Raw genomic sequence first — 15784 nt, 5'->3', positions numbered from 1 at the left:
TCAAGGCTCTCTGGAAAAGAATTAGTAACTCTCCACCCTGACAGGGCTTATGATGACATCTTCTTTTGCAATGATATATGTTCATCTCTTTCTTCAGCCATGTGTTCCTTAAAAGCAGGGACTCCACAGTCCTGTTTATCAATGTAGTCCCTATGCTTGGCACTTAAGGATTCTCAATAAGCGTTGTTGAAAAAAAATGAATGAGGGACCTACTCTGTGCAGGCACCACTAGACCCTGTGGATCATTGAGGACCGTGCATTGTCCCTGATTGCATGGACTATATAACCCTGTTAAGAGGAGCAGATGTGTCCCCAAGCATCACTGGCCTGCTGTGTCACTGTGAGTCAGCCACTGCCCAGTAGAAATTCTTTCCTGGTAGAAAAAATTTATAAAACCTTTGGGGATATTTTCTACAATTCTGTTACCTCCTGTCTGTTTCCACATAGAGACATCTTTAAACAGAAAGACCTGTGTACTTGTGTGCTTGTGGTTTGGAGGGTGGGAGGGAGCCAGAGAAGGGGAGCTGAAAAGGCCACTTTCCGACTGTACTGGGGGAGGGTAGGTGGTGGCACAGTGAGGAGGAGAGGGAAACTGACAGAGGCCCCAGGTTGCTGGTGAAGAAATGAGGGAATTCTCAGGGAGCCAGCCTGGGCAGAGGCAATGCTCTTAGGGGTGATTTTTACGTCTGGGTGCCAGTCCAGGGCTGTTCTGCACAGTCTTGCTATGTTAGGTGGGATGTAAGGGGCTACCTTCCTATTGCTCCCTCTCCTCAGCCAGCTCTACTCAGAGCCCAGAAACCCTGGGGCCAGATTGGCTCCTCCGCAGGCTGCCACACAACATTTGTTTGGGCCTTGCATACTAACTGGCTCCACACTGCGGTTCCAGGACTTAATTGTGAGCCCATCACGACCCCTTCTGTCCTCAGATAGGAATGTGCACAGACTCATAGCAGAAACCGGGGTTGTACAAGTACCGGAGGCTGGAGGGGGTGGGGGGGTGGGAGATCTTGGGTGTTACGCTTTGCCTGAATGGATGCACGGTCATCTTCTGAAGGATGAGAGGAAGCAACAAGGCCAGGAGGCCCAGCCAGGGCCACAGAGGTCAGGAAGGAGGCAGCGGCATCCCATGAATTTCCCCAGTGGAAAACCAGGTGCCAGAACACAGGGTGGAAAGTTAATGCATCTCCCAGATATGGGCTATTTTCTTTTTCTTCTGATCTCAGATGCTTCCAAATGACTTGTCCAGGCCTGGCCAGTCCCTCAGCAGAGCCTGGATGGATGAGGTTAGGGCTGAGAGGTCAGCACTGCCAACAGGACTCAGGAGCCCCAAATTTGTCTTCTTTCCAGAATGAGTCAGTCCAGGCTGCCGGAGCAGGCTACCTCGCCTGGTCCCCACTCCTTCAGGGGCCCCAACACAGTCTGGTGTTCCAGTCCTGGACCTGGGCAAGAGGGATTAAAGGTGCTGGAGCCCTGGATTTGTGCATCAAGCCCTTGCCTGTTCATCCACCTCTGACCTCAGGCCCCAGTTCTGACAACCAGCTTTCTTCCTCGCTCCTGAGGCCCAGTTCCTCACATCCTGAAGATCTCAGCCTCTCCACCAGAATTATAGTAAAGACTCAGCCTGGTAAACCCCTGCCTCTAGGGGCTGCCAGCTACCCAGCCCTCCTGCTCTTGCCCAGGGACAGCAGATCCTCACTAGGCACCCGTGGTAGCCACTGTTAATCAATCACATTACTCTTTCCTACTTTTTCTGCTGAGGTCAGACTTAAACCGCCCCCCCTTGACTCAGAGCTCCAGAGAGTCACTACCAATTCTTCAGACCTGGCATGGGAGTTCCCATTCCCTCCTAATCTCAGAGGGATATTGACATTATTCTACCTATTTTAGGAAGAGGAGAATTTGGTAGAGAAAGAAGATACAAGAATCTTATCTGGTTCTTAATCCAAAGTGGGAAATATCCTCTAATCAGGCTGAGCAAAGTCCCAGAATGTAACCAGGACCACTAGCTTTATTCAATGTCTCCTTCATTAAAAAAACAAAGTGCGTGATCTCCATTTACCCCAGGGGAAGTCCTAGCTTTCACTCAGCAATAAACTCTCATTTCACACCTCTTTCATGCTGCTTGCTGCCAAATACATATAGAGATGTCTATGTATATGATACTGTCCTTGCCCTAACTGTACTCAAAGTCCACTTCCTCAGTATCCCTTGAGTGTGTCTTTGGGAGTCCTAAGCCCTGACTTACAATGTAGCTCTAAGGCATTGACTTCCTAAACCTTGTGCTTCAGAATCACCTGCAAGTTTGTTAAAAATACAGATGCCTGGGCCCTACCTTATTCTCACTAAGAATCTCCTGGACTGGGGCCTGAGATTCTGGTCCTATACCAGTATTCTTAAAGGGTAGTCACAGACCAGTGGCATCATGAACACCTGAGAACTTCTGATAAATGCAAATTCTCCCTCTGTACCACAGACTCTGGAGATGGGGCCCAGCAATCTGTGTTTTAACAGCCCTTCAGGTGATTCTGGTGCACACAAAATTCTAAGAACCACTGCCCTAGGTGATTCTGAGATAGATTCAAGTTTGAGAGCCATTGATCCGAGGGGCCTTCTAGAATTCTGATTTCAGCCACTGTTCCTTTGGGCACATCCAGTGCAGCCCAAGAGGTAGGGAGAAAACACTGGAACATCTTTAGTCTTCTCTAGGGGACCGGCATATTCCAAGGGAGAGGCTGGAAGGGACAACTTCTGCAGGCTATTGCTATACCTGGCATTAGTTTCTGCTGGCTGCTAGACCACTAGCCAGCCAAAGGCCCTTCTGAAAGGTTCTATTCAAAGTTGTTAAATGAGCAAACACCATCATTTTTTCCTTTCCTCTGCACCTGGAGCTGTGACCAGAAGTGTTGGCAGCTGCATCTGTGGCCCCAGAAAATGGTCAGAGCAAAAGAAGATCAATCCTCACCTGCTAGGGAGCTGGATCCCTGGGAAGGAGCTGGCCAGTGGGTTAGAAAGAGAGAATGTCTGCCGGAAAATTGGGCCAATTCCTTGGAGTGGGAAAACCAACCCTTGTCTATATCCCTAGCACAGTGCTTACATTTGAAAGGTACCTGAACAGTGAGCTGTGCTGAATGCTTACCAGATGGTCTCTGGGGATCTCTCAGTCTGAGGGGGACACATGGACAGGCCAACCACCCACAGACAATCCAACAGCAACATTATAACGAAGATAGGAACCTATGCCATAGCCCAGTCAGGGGTCAGGGCACTTTGGGGTGGGAGCTGTGGACCTTTATAGTTGCAGACAGAGCAGAGACTTGAATCTGTCCTGTCCTCTACAGCCCACATCACATGACCAATGCAGGACTCTGTGCTGAGCTGGCCACTGAGCAGAGGGAATTACACAGCTGTGCGTCCTCTCTCAGGGGTCTACACTCATAATCATTTCCACAAGGCAGTGTAAGTCCTGGGTTCTGAGTTCAACTACAGTTTATTTTTTAACTTCCTATCCTGTGATTCACTTGGGGACCAGGAATAAACCCTCTGGTGTTTTATAAAATCACATGGCTTTGACTTGTTGAATTTGAGCACCAGAAGGGGTCACCATGCACTTCCTCCCCACTCATATCCCAGAAGATCCTTCTTACTAGCAGTGGGATTGGGTAACTTCCATGCCCTTTCCCAGCCTCAATCTTTTTATCTGCAAAATAAGGATATTGTCAACCTCACAATGCCCTTACACCATGTTACAGGCATTTAACAAATTCTAATTTCCTACTTATTTTCTCATTTAGGCTGAAGAAGCCAGTGCCCAAGTCCACAAAGTGGTAGAAGTGGGGCCTGAGTCCAGTTTCTCTATCTCTCCATCCAGAATTCCATTGCAATGGGTTGAATTGTGTCCCCCAAGAGGATATGTGGAAGTCCTAATCCCTGGTACCTGCGAATATGACCTTATTTGGAAATAGGGTCTTTGCAGATGTAGTCAAGTTAAGATGAAGTCATATTGGACTAAAGTTGGCCCTAAATCCAATGGGCCAACTTGATAAGAGAAAGGAGACTGAGATTTGGATACAGAGACACACAAAGAAAAAGATGGTGTAAAGATGAAGGCAGAGATGGGAGTGACGCAGCTGCAAGCCAAAGAAATCCAAGATCTACGGGGAGCCAGGAGAAGGTAGGATGAGGCAAGGAAAGGCTCTTCCTTGGAGCCTTCAGAGGGAGTGTGGCCCTGCCAATACCTTGATTTCACACTTCTAGGCTCTAGAACTGTGGAAGAATAAATTTCTGTTGTTTTAAGCCACCCAGATTGTGGTAATTTGTTCTGGCAGCCTTAGGAAACTAATACCTCCATCCTCCCTGCAAACCCGAAGCATGGCTGCTGACCTTTCCTTGGCTGGCGCAGTTCCCATCAGCAGCCTCTGCTCTCCTGCTGATCTCCACCCTTATCTGACTCTCCATAAAATAAAATAATATTTTAAGTGTGAATCACGCTTTATAGTTTACTGGGTATCAACAATACACAAGTTTTTCACTCAACCCTCACAGCCACCCTGAGAGCTTTAAGGTTTGTTGACCCCATTTTATAGATGTGGAAACTGAGGACCAGAGAGATTAAGTTGACTATACTATGATCTCATGACAAATAAGTGGAAGAGCCGAGGATGAACCCAGATATTCTGACTCGTAAGCCAGGATTGTTCTTCTTTAAGCTTTTTTGTTGTGAAATATAACAATACACATACATAAAGATGCACAAAACAGGGGACTTCCCTGGTGTTCCAGTGGTTAAAAATCTGCCTTCCAATGCAACGGACGTGGGTTCTATCCCACATGCCGCGGGGCAACCAAGCCTGCGTGCTCTAAATCCCACACGCCACAACTAGAGGGCCCACACGCTGCAACTAGTGAGCCCGTGCGCTCTAGAGCCCTCATGCCACAACTGGAGAGAAGCCTGAGTGCCGCAACGAAAGATCCCGCATGCCGCAACTAAGACCTGACTCAGCCAAATAAATAAATAAAATTTTTTTTTTAAAAGATGCACAAAACACAAATGTATAGCTCAAGGTCAGCAACACCCACATAACCACTCACTAGGTCAAGGAATAGGACGTTGCCAGCTCCCAGGCACCCTCTGCCAATCACTCCTCCTTCCTTCCGCCCAAGGTAGTCACTGCCAGGCCATTCCTCTCTGTTCCATTCTGACCTTTGCATCATTAAGAATCAGCAGAGTAAGATGTGACAAAGTGAGAGAGTGGCATGGACATATATACACTACCAAACGTAAAATAGATAGCTAGTGGGAAGCAACCGCATAGCACAGCGACATCAGCTCGGGGCTTCGTGACCACCTAGAGGGGTGGGATAGGGAGGGTGGGAGGGAGGGAGATGCAGGAGGGAAGAGATATGGGAACATATGTATATGTATAAATGATTCACTTTGTTATAAAGCAGAAACTAACACACCATTGTAAAGCAATTATACTCCAATAAAGATATTAAAAAAAAAAAGAAGAAGAAGAAGAATCAACAGAGACCACAGGAAAAGACAGAAACCTGTCAATTTTTTCCCCTAAGGCTCAGGAGTTCTCTGAAGCTAGGATGCTCTAGGGCTCTTCCCCATCCTACTCTTTAGGAGAAAAACAAAACTCGCAACTGGTCTTGACATTTCAGAACCATAAAATCTGGGAGTGGCTGCCACTTTTTGAAGCGGTCAAACCACAGACTTTTAACAAGAAGAGAGGGGTGGGGGAAAGCAGAAGGATAGGCCCAAGGGCAACAATCATGGGCGAGTTAAAGAAACAAAACAAAAATTACAAAGTCCCCCAGGACCCCCTGGCTGCCACTTCTTCCTCCCCATCCCATCCGAGATGCCTCTCCTGTACTTGCAGGGGTCAGCTAGATCCACAGGATTTCAGCCTAATCTCATCCAGAGGCAGGGGTGAACCACATGGATTCTTGGATCTTTCCTGCCTGAGTTTGTGACACCTCTCTTCTCCAGAAGTCTGTGCTCCTGTTCTTGGTCTCATGGGGCAGGGCAGAGTAAGAGAATGGGAGCTGAGCAGGAAGATCCTGCCAGGAATTTGTGCTGTCTTTCCCTTGCCTGGCTGCTGGAGAGTCACCTAACTCCTCTGGGCTGCAGACCCAGCCCTCTGAGGTGAGGGTACTGGTCAAGTCCCTCTGAGGTGCTGGTGAGTTAACATTGATGCAGACATGAAATGCTCAGGCGGGCTCCCAGATGAGAAGAGACAAGCAGATGGATCCTCTGTGCGGGGCGAGCCTCTGGGTCACACACCCGCCCTGGGTTGCCCCAGGAGGAAGTTCATTGTAAATATTTCTGCAGATGGGCCAAAGGCAGGAAAACCAGGGGCTCTGGAGGGACAACAGGAGTTCAGGGGAAGTGACAGCCCAGCCAGCTGTCAGTTACACTCAGCGTCACTCTCCACCTGCTGTCAGGCTGCTGTTGCAGAGCTGAGGCCCAGGGAGAAGGCAGGACAGCGCAGAGGTTGGGAGAGCAGAGTGGGAGGTCTCTCCCTGCTCAGTTCTCCTGTCTCTTCTCCTTGGACTAGGGCAGGGCAGGTCCCTGAGCCCAAGGGGAAATTCACACTATTGGGTTTTTTGTTTCCTGGGGAAAAGCCATGGCCTGAGTTCCTGAAATCTGTTGGAAGAAGACTGGCTCTGTGGTCTAAAATTGGAAGCTGTGGATTTAGTTTAGATTCTATTATTTATAGGTAGCTTGAGCAAGTCACTTGAACTCTCTGAGCCTCAGTTTCTGCATCTGATAATAATAATAACATTTTAAAATTTATTGAGCACTTATTATGTGTAGGTAATGAATGACCTAGATGCTTAATATGCATTCTCTCTAATATCTGCCCTGTCTACTTCACAGGGGTGTTGTGAGGATCAAATAAAAAATATATTTCCTCAAAAAGTTAAACATAAAATTATGTTTAACTATATGACCCACTATTCCACTACTAGGTATATTCCTCAAAGAATTGAAAACAGGTACTCAAACAAATACTTGTTCACAAATATTCATAGCAACACTATTCACAATAGCCAAAAGGCTGTAACAACCCAAATGTTTATCAATGGATGAATGGATAAACAAATTGTGGTATATACATACAACAGATTATTATTCAGCCATAAAAAGGAATGGAGTCCTGATACATGCTACACTTTGGATGAAACTTGAAGACATTATGCTAACTTAAAGAGGTCAAAGAATCACACATTGTATGATTTCATTTGTATGAAAAATTCAGAATAGGCAAATCCATAGAGATAGAAACTAGATTAGTGGTTGCCAGGGACTGAGCGGGAGGGAAGAATGGGGAGTGATTGCTTATTGGGTGAGGGGCATTCCTCAAGGGTGACAAAATCTTTTGAAACCAGAATGGTGGTAGCTGCATAACATTGTGAATGCACTAAATGACACTGCAGTGTACATTTAAATGGCTAATTGTATTTTTATCTCAATAAAATATGTACGTATATATGGAAGTGTGCAATGTGTGAAGCCTTTGGTGTATATGACCACTGGCTTGCTTACTCCTCTGCAATGAGAAGAGATGAGGGCAGCTTGCCTTAACTCTCCTCTAAAGCACACTGCAACCATGCTCCACTACATATGGTTCAATTCAGCCTCCCAGGTCAGTGTTGTTGCCAGACTGTGCGGGCATATGTTATCATGCATACACTGATGTGCCCACAGGCGGTGGTGCTCTGCAGAGAACACAGTTCCCACGTGGAGCACCCATCCCTCTGCAGTGGGCAAATATGTCCTAATTTACCCATCTCAGGTAGTAGGGAATTATCAGCAAATCCAATGAGTTCCTATTCTCATTGAGTCTCTTCACACATAGCAGTGCCCACAGAAGGCTCACAGAAATGCAGGGCAGGCTCCAGAGACAATAGCAAGTGGGAGGCTGTGGGCGCTTGCAGCCAAATGTGAAGGCAGGATTTGCTTTTAGCTAGTGAATGACACACACACTCCCCTGGCGCCTCCCGCACTGATCTCCAAGCATTTAAAGGGTACTGCTTTCCTCGGGGAGGGTCCCTGGAGAGGCAGGGGCCAGGAGGGACGCAAAGCCTGTAGGGCTGGATGTGTACCATGGGGAAGGAGTGTGGCCAAATTGTTGCTGCTCTGGGCACTCCGGGTTGGTACCCAGGCTTCTTCTGCTGTTAGGGTCATTAGGTCTGGGTTTATTACTTTGCATGAAGATCCCAGTAAGGCTGGGTGGACAGGACAGTGTGTGTGAGGTGAGGAGAGAACAGTCTTGGGTGCTGTAAGCTCACCAGGAAGACTGCTTTCTTACACTGCCAAGCAAGAGGGGCCCCAGCTCTCCTCCATCCGTCGCCTGCTCTAAGCCCCAGAGGATGCAGGGTTCTATCTAGCAGGCGCCTGGTCACCAACCTCTAGAGGAGCTGCCTTGTTGCCCCTGAGGCCACATCCCTAATGACCCCAGATGAATGGGGCCAGGTGACCTCTCTGAATCCCAGGGCTTAAAGTGGAAGTGAGTTCATGCCTCTGGGCTCCTTTGCCCTGGTTGACGAGTTGGAGCCACAGTTACTACATGAGCTGCCAGAGGCCCTGCCAGCAGCACTCAAGGTTCCTTCTGCCTGGTGGCCAAGCCCACTCAACTGCCAGAAGCCAGAGGTCTTAGGTAATGGTTCCTTGTTGTTTCCTTGCATTTCCCCCAGGCCTGGGAGGTACTGGGCTTTAGGAGATGCTGCTGGCAGCCCGGGGCACAGACAACAGTCTGCATGAGGTAGGGAACTGGCACAACCAGGCAAACTGTGCACACCTATTGCCCTCCCCAGTGCTCGTGCACGTGTACACACACAGGCACTCATATGCATAAGAAGCAAGAGGATGAATAATGCAGAAGGGAGGAGGTTTGTCAGGAGGTGGTCCTCTGCAGTTGGAGAGGCATCCAGCCAAAAAAAGAAAAAGAAAAAAGGAACAACAACAAAATCTGACTTTCCTTTACCTATAACCAGCTGGTGCTCTCTTCCCATCCCTCCTGCTATGTTAAATTAGGAGAGGACCTCACACAGCAGAGGAGAGGACGTTAATTAAAGCATCAACTTTGTGCCTGAACCCCAGTCACTTTTTTCACTCACTTAAAATGCCTCCTGATGATATAGCGACACAGCTCAGAGCTTCCATGGGGCTCCCAGCCCTGGGCTGCAGACATAGGCCTCTAAGAACAACAGTATGACTAGGCAAAAACATCTCTTCAGCTACTAACCTTTCAATTCTTCATTCCCTTCCAAATAACAGCACTTGTTCATGTCAAATCCCACTAATTGGTGACACTAACTCCTCTCCTCCAGCAAACCCACAGTAGCCAACTAAAGACCAAGGCATTCCTAACTCAGGGTCTCCTCCTCCTCCCTTCCCCAGTGTCTCCCTCCTCTCCTCCATTTCTTGTCCTGTCCGGGCTCTCTTCCCTCCTGTTGAGACAAGATGGTATGTCTGGCAGCTGTCAACTCACTGCACTTTATCAATCCTTGACTGAATACCCACGATGCCCCAGGCATGGGTGCAGAGTCAGAGGAGATGTTCCTTCAGCAGTGTCAGTACAAACCAGGGCCAGAGTCAAAGAAAACTAGGCCAGAACACAGAAAAAGAAAGAAAAAAAGAATCAAAGAACACCTGGACTTCTGTCCCCTTCAGGCTTGGATCTCATGGAAACCTGGCTCTGGAAGAAAGAGAGATGTGGAAGGCGGGTGTTCTGCAGCAGGTCAGGTGGCTTCCCACAGTCCTGGACTCCGTGGTGGAGACCCCAGGAGCAGATCTTCTGGAATTGGGGCTTTCTGGGAGAACTTCCTTCCAACTAACTTGCCCAGGTGGGCACAGAAGACTCACTTAGACAGTATGGGTTGTAATACAGGTCCCAGGGGAAATGCTGAGTGCCTCTGCTGCTGCCCTGGGCCGACAATGGGAGGCTGGGAGCCGCAGCAGCAGGAGAAACACAGACAATAAGGAGTTGGCACTGCCAGTGAGAAGCCAGGGACAGTCTCCTTCAGTATATTTCCCTGAGGGGAATCACTGACAATAGGGACTTCTGGCGACCCTTGGGCAGGTGGTGCAGTCAAAAGAATCCTAATTTTGTTTCCTAGTTTACTCCATCCATTCATTCATCTGTTCATTCATTCATACATACTATATATACCATATGCTTGTGTTTAAATCTCAGTTCACCTCTTTGAGCTTCAGTTTATCTCGTGTTAAATGGAGATAATTGTAGCTGTGTTCCAGCGTTTTATGACGTTTAAATGAAATGACGTATGAGGACTTAGCCTTAAAAAATATTAATTCCCTCTGCTTCCTTCTTCTAGTTCTCTGGAAAGAAGGCAGCTCCTTCTAATCCTACACCCCACATCCCACTTATCCCCTCAAACCAGAACATGTTTGCTCCTGGAAGATGTTGTTTTGTTGAAACTTATGAAATGGGGGGCTGGAGGAGGAGGGGGCAATGGATTTGGAGAGAGGGGCAGGTCCAAAGGAAAGTAGCAGGCCAGACAGAAATGCCTCAGGGCAGGTGAAGTTCAAGAACTTTTTGTGAGGCTGGCTGCTGGCAGGGAGGTAGAGGAAAGAGCAAATTCTCCCACAAGGATGTGTTTCTTAAAGCAGTTGGGGATCTAAAAAGTGGGAGGAAGGGGGGGAGAGAGTGAAGCTTTCTGTATCTTGACTGAAGATGAAAACAATTTCTATTCTTGTAACTTCCCTTAGAAATACAGCCTCAGGAGGATTGGGAAAGGAATCTATTTCTTCACAAAGCTTTACCAAGCTGCCTGGCTAGGAGCCATTGGGCAGTTTCTCTAGCAAGAAAGTTGTGCAAGAAGCAACAGTGTCCCCTCCTCAGGCTACAGCAACAGACATAGGGAGCTGGGCCTGTCAGTTCCTGCTCTGGGTGACCCCACAGCCACCATGATGCACAGGGGCAACCCCCCGCCCAGCTGTCCTCCAGTGGCCGAGGAGCTCGTCAGCCAAGGTGAATGACCTAAAATTATGCTGTTCAGTTGGGGATTCCTGGGATTCATGATGCCCTGGAGAAGCATGGCATATCTGGGGCACCATTTTTACTAAAGGAGATTTTTTTGGGGGGAGGAGGGGTAATTTCTATTGAAATAAACATGAATGCTTTATGAAACAAAATTCAAAATTCAGATGTTTTTTTACATTAAATGTGAGATTTCAGTTTGAATGAGCTGCTTTGGATTATGTTCCTTGATCACATTCATTCTCTCCTTTTCTGGGTACTTCATAAAGAAAAGTTTGAAAAGCCCTTCTTTTTGGAGCTAGATGTTAGGATGACCTCTATCTTAGAAGTCATCATGATCATCCCCCTGCCTCCGGATAGCACTCTCAAACCTGGTTTCACACTAAAATCATCAATCAGTCCACAAAAAGATGTCAGGCTCCAACTGCAGAAATTCTATTCCATTTGTCTGGAGTGGGGCCTGGGCCCGGGTGTGTTCCAAAGCCACCCCAGTGGCTCCCATGTGCAGCCGGGGCTGAGAACCACTCCTCCTAAATGGAGGGCTGTATTGTCAGACTCCTAGACCCTTTGGGCCTGCTAACCCCTATTTCTGTTTTTTCTTACAAGTGTCAGGTATTTAGTCTGCTTTCTTTCCAGGCTGTCACCAGCTACAGTCCTACTAAAATTGTCTTCCCTCTGACCTTCCCATAGATTAGGATACAAGGCCCTATTTTTAACCAGTTCCGGGACAAACACGCAAGGTGAGGAAAGGAAATGACATTTTCTAAATGTCTCCCATGTGCCAGGTGCTGTGCTAGATACTTACAATTGTTTTAAAACCACCCAAAGAGCTAGGTGTTAACATCCTCATGCTACAGATAAGGAACCTGAAGGAGAACCAAGGAAATTAAGGGAACCAAGGAAATTAAGGGGCATGCTCTAGATTCTGGGATTCAAAGCCATTCTGTCTGACTCAAAATCCCTGTCCTTTCCAAGACAATGACAATATATTGCCCTTCCTCTTTTTGTTTTTAAGGAATTTTTCTTATTTGTTTTTTATTTAATTGTTAAACTGTTGTTTTATTTCAGGGACCACAGAAGGAACTAGAGTTCTAGATATCTCACACAGTACTAGGGATCATTATTCCTGGTCTTTGCAGACCTAACTGAACTAGATCCAAGTCCAACGACCTTTGGATGGGTTCATGGGAGCTATTCCTAATTCTTGCTTTGAGGACTCAGCCTCATCCATCTCCAGGTAGGAGTTAACCACTCTCCTCAGCCTGAGGGTATTCAGAGTGGTGCTACCAGTTAGGTGGTATTCTCTCCCCAACCCAAACCTGATTCTTACACTCCTGTCTGGGAAGGAGATGAGGCATCTCCTCTTGTGGGCTGCTCTGTACATGGCTCTTGAATCCTGACCTTTCCATGACCCACCCCCCCCCCCAGATAAGTAAGATATTTCCCTATCTATCCCCCAAAGATATTTGCACATGTCTGTGGAGGGTTCTACACTGACCTTATAGTCACCTTTCTTGCCCTTCCTTAGGGCAGTTCAATAATTCTAGCCCTGAAAGTCCCACCTCTACCCTTGGCTAGCTTCTCTCTGATTGGTTTAAGTTACCAAAGTATGTTTACTACCCTTTAGTAAAATCCAGCTTCTTCACCTTTCATTTATTCATAATGCTTAGAAAAGGGCTAACACATGCCAGGCACTTGGCCAAGCATTGTACTAATGGGAGGCACAACGACATTGCCTCATTCTTCAGGGAGCTGACAATCTACTAAAATAACCAAAGGATGCTACAATTTATTGGAGGTCCACGTGTGGCAGGCTCCCTACTAGGAGCCTGTGTCCTTTATGTCATTTAGTCCTCCCAACATCTCATGAGGTTAAGGTTATTGCCCCCATTTTACAAATGAGAACGTTGTCTCACTGATGTTTAAGCAATTAGCCCAAAGTCACAGAGACTACTTTAATAAGTGGTAGAGCTGGAATGTGAACATGTATCTGTGTTCCCAACCCATGCATTTTCCTTTACTCTGGAGATTCTATATAGCATACTGGTTAGGAACTCAGACTCTAGAGGTGGATAGACTTAAGTTTAGAATCCAAGCCCTGCTGCTTTTAATTGCTATACGACCTTGAACAAATGAATTAGCCTTTCTGAACTTCGGTTTCCTCATCTGTAAAAGTTAGATATGAAAATACCTATCTCATAGGGTTGTGGTGAGAATTCAGAAATGGTACGTGATATTTTAGAGCTAATATCCAGACCTGGTCTCACCTACAGCCAGGTAACATCCATGACAGGTCCCAGCATCCTGGGAACTGGTCTATCCTACACCTGTTCTCTCCAACAGCCCCAAGCACAGTCTGAGGGGAACCATTACCTCATTTGCAGAACAAAGAGGGATGTCACATACTGAGTCACTGAATAACCAAACCCTCCAGGTTTCAAATTTCAGGTTTTCTCCTCTGCCTCCTTCCTCATTTAGGTATCGCTCCCTGAACCAACAAACTCCCTTTCCTGATTCAGATACACTCATATTTTCCAGAAGGTGATCTTCTGGAATCCATCATGTATGTCCTCATCATGTTAATAATAGCAAGCATGCAGTAAATATACAGTAAAATAAGAGATGCTATCCATTAAATAAGAAAGGTTGTTCTCTGTCTTATTTTTAAAGAGCTTATTAGAAGGAAATTCTGAAGCCCTCAATGCATTTCCCAGAACTTGGAACTTGAGGTTCCAAGTTCATATTCTCCTACTGCATTTGAAAGAAAACAAGCCTTCCCCCCAGCTCCAACATCTTTGTTTCATCCTCTGTAGAGAGGAGACTATCCATGGTGAGGACGTCTAATGACCACTCCCATCAAAACCTCAGACTAGTAAACAGTCCCTCTCTGGCATCAAGAGTTTTCAGGATGGGCAAGCAGCAGCGCCTGGATTGTATCATCATGATCATCTTTCTACTGACCTCTTTATATCCAGCTCAATAATTCTGTTTGGGTGGATTTCAGGCTTACCCCTCATCCCTTGGTTGTTTGGGATCAGAGGCTGTTTTATAAAAACAGTGGGTTTTGGGTTCTGTGAAGGTTGAAGAAGAAGGGTTTGGCGGCCACAGGTGCATAACTCTCTTTGCTGGTAGGAATTTGAATCAGAAGGCACTTTGTCTCTTCCAGACAGGGTGGGTCCAAACATCAAAGGCAATCAGCTTTGCCTAGTGGTTGTGGCTTAACCTGTTGTGGCTTAACTTTTCTGGGTGGGAAGGAAATAGCAATGACATGAACCCCTGGAAAGTCTAACTGGCCTGAAGGCCTAAGGGTTTTCCTGGCCTGGTTGGTGGTGGCTGTTCTACCAAACACTGGGTTCTGAAGATAGGCAGACTCTGTAGGGAGCCAAAAATATAGTTCACTTTATAATACTTTACCAATTACCTACTAAGCGCCAAGCACTATATGCCCAGCTGGGGATAGAGGCTACAGAAATGAATAACATAGCCTCTTTCTTTAGTTTGCTTGCAGTCTAGTAACTGGGTAGTGCTGGCTTGACACCTCCCAGAATGCACCAGTGTCCCAAATGAACTTTCTTCACATGCGGATTCCTTTGGCAATCTGAGAGACATCAGGATCCCCTACTTGGTTTCCTATATTGAAATCAAGCTCTGAGGGCCTAGATCCAGGAACCAGGCAAACAGAGAGGCAGTAGTCAAAATGGAGGTTAGAATCCATTGACAAAGGAATTTTTGAACAGTGAATGATTCCCTGAAACTCTTCCTCCTGACCTGATCTCAATCATCCCCTCCCTCTTTTCTTCCTCCCAAGCCTACCTTGAAACAGAATAGAGGACTAAAGACCTAGTGCAAATCCACATGGGGATACTGTGTTTTTTGGTAGATCTTAGTTGGAAAGAATCCCAATAAATGTTTGGCCCCCAGACTCTACTGACTTTCATTGTTACTAAGTGAAGTATTATTCGGTATGCTGGAATTTTAAAAAATTAACATCTGTACCTAATGGGTGTATTTGTCCAGGCTATCTAGATCCAGCTAAGGAGTGTCTCTCAGGCCCAGTTGCTGGAACTAGTGTTTTCCATTGAAAAGTGACTGCTTTCTAGACTCAAAAATGATGGGAAAGTTATCTGTGCCTTCTTTATAACCATCTTCACATTAAGGCCACTCTGCCTCCCTCATGAGATCAGAGTTTGCTGCTTATACATCTGCTTTATTTTGAGCAGGTATTCTATCAAAACCTTCTTTGTGTCCCGAACACTTAAGAGCATGCCAGGCACAGAGTAAATGCTCATATGTATTAAATTGAAATGAAATATGTGTGGGGTCAGGAAGAGAAACCCGGTATCCCAGCCCCCTCTCATCTTTACAATCCCCTGTCCCCAAATTCAAGCAGATTGGGCCACTGTAATTAGCTGCACTCCATATTAATTGAGTTCAGCCCTGACAGCAGGGTGGTCATTACCCCCTACACTCCACCAGTCCTCTGGCCTTGTGTTGTGAGAAAGGTCTTTGGAGTCATGCAGGTCAAGGTTCAGATCCTTGTTTTACCACTATCCAATCACTTTATATCTGTGATTCCCTATTTCCAACACAAAATATCTACTGTGATTATTAATGAGATAACATACGTAAACAATCTAGTTTATAGTAGGTAGTCAGCAAAGGCCCATTCATTATATTTAATCTTTTTAAAAACTCTTTGAAATTCCTGAGGAGACTGGGTCCCTAATAAGGACCTTTCATATTATGTCAACAGCTCAACCCTATTGGAG

The sequence above is a fragment of the Eschrichtius robustus genome, chromosome 3 (assembly GCF_028021215.1).
Source record: "Eschrichtius robustus isolate mEscRob2 chromosome 3, mEscRob2.pri, whole genome shotgun sequence".
Classification (NCBI taxonomy): Eukaryota; Metazoa; Chordata; class Mammalia; order Artiodactyla; family Eschrichtiidae; genus Eschrichtius; species Eschrichtius robustus.
The sequence above is the reverse complement of the archived record's forward strand: the minus strand, read 5'-3'. Positions refer to the sequence as shown.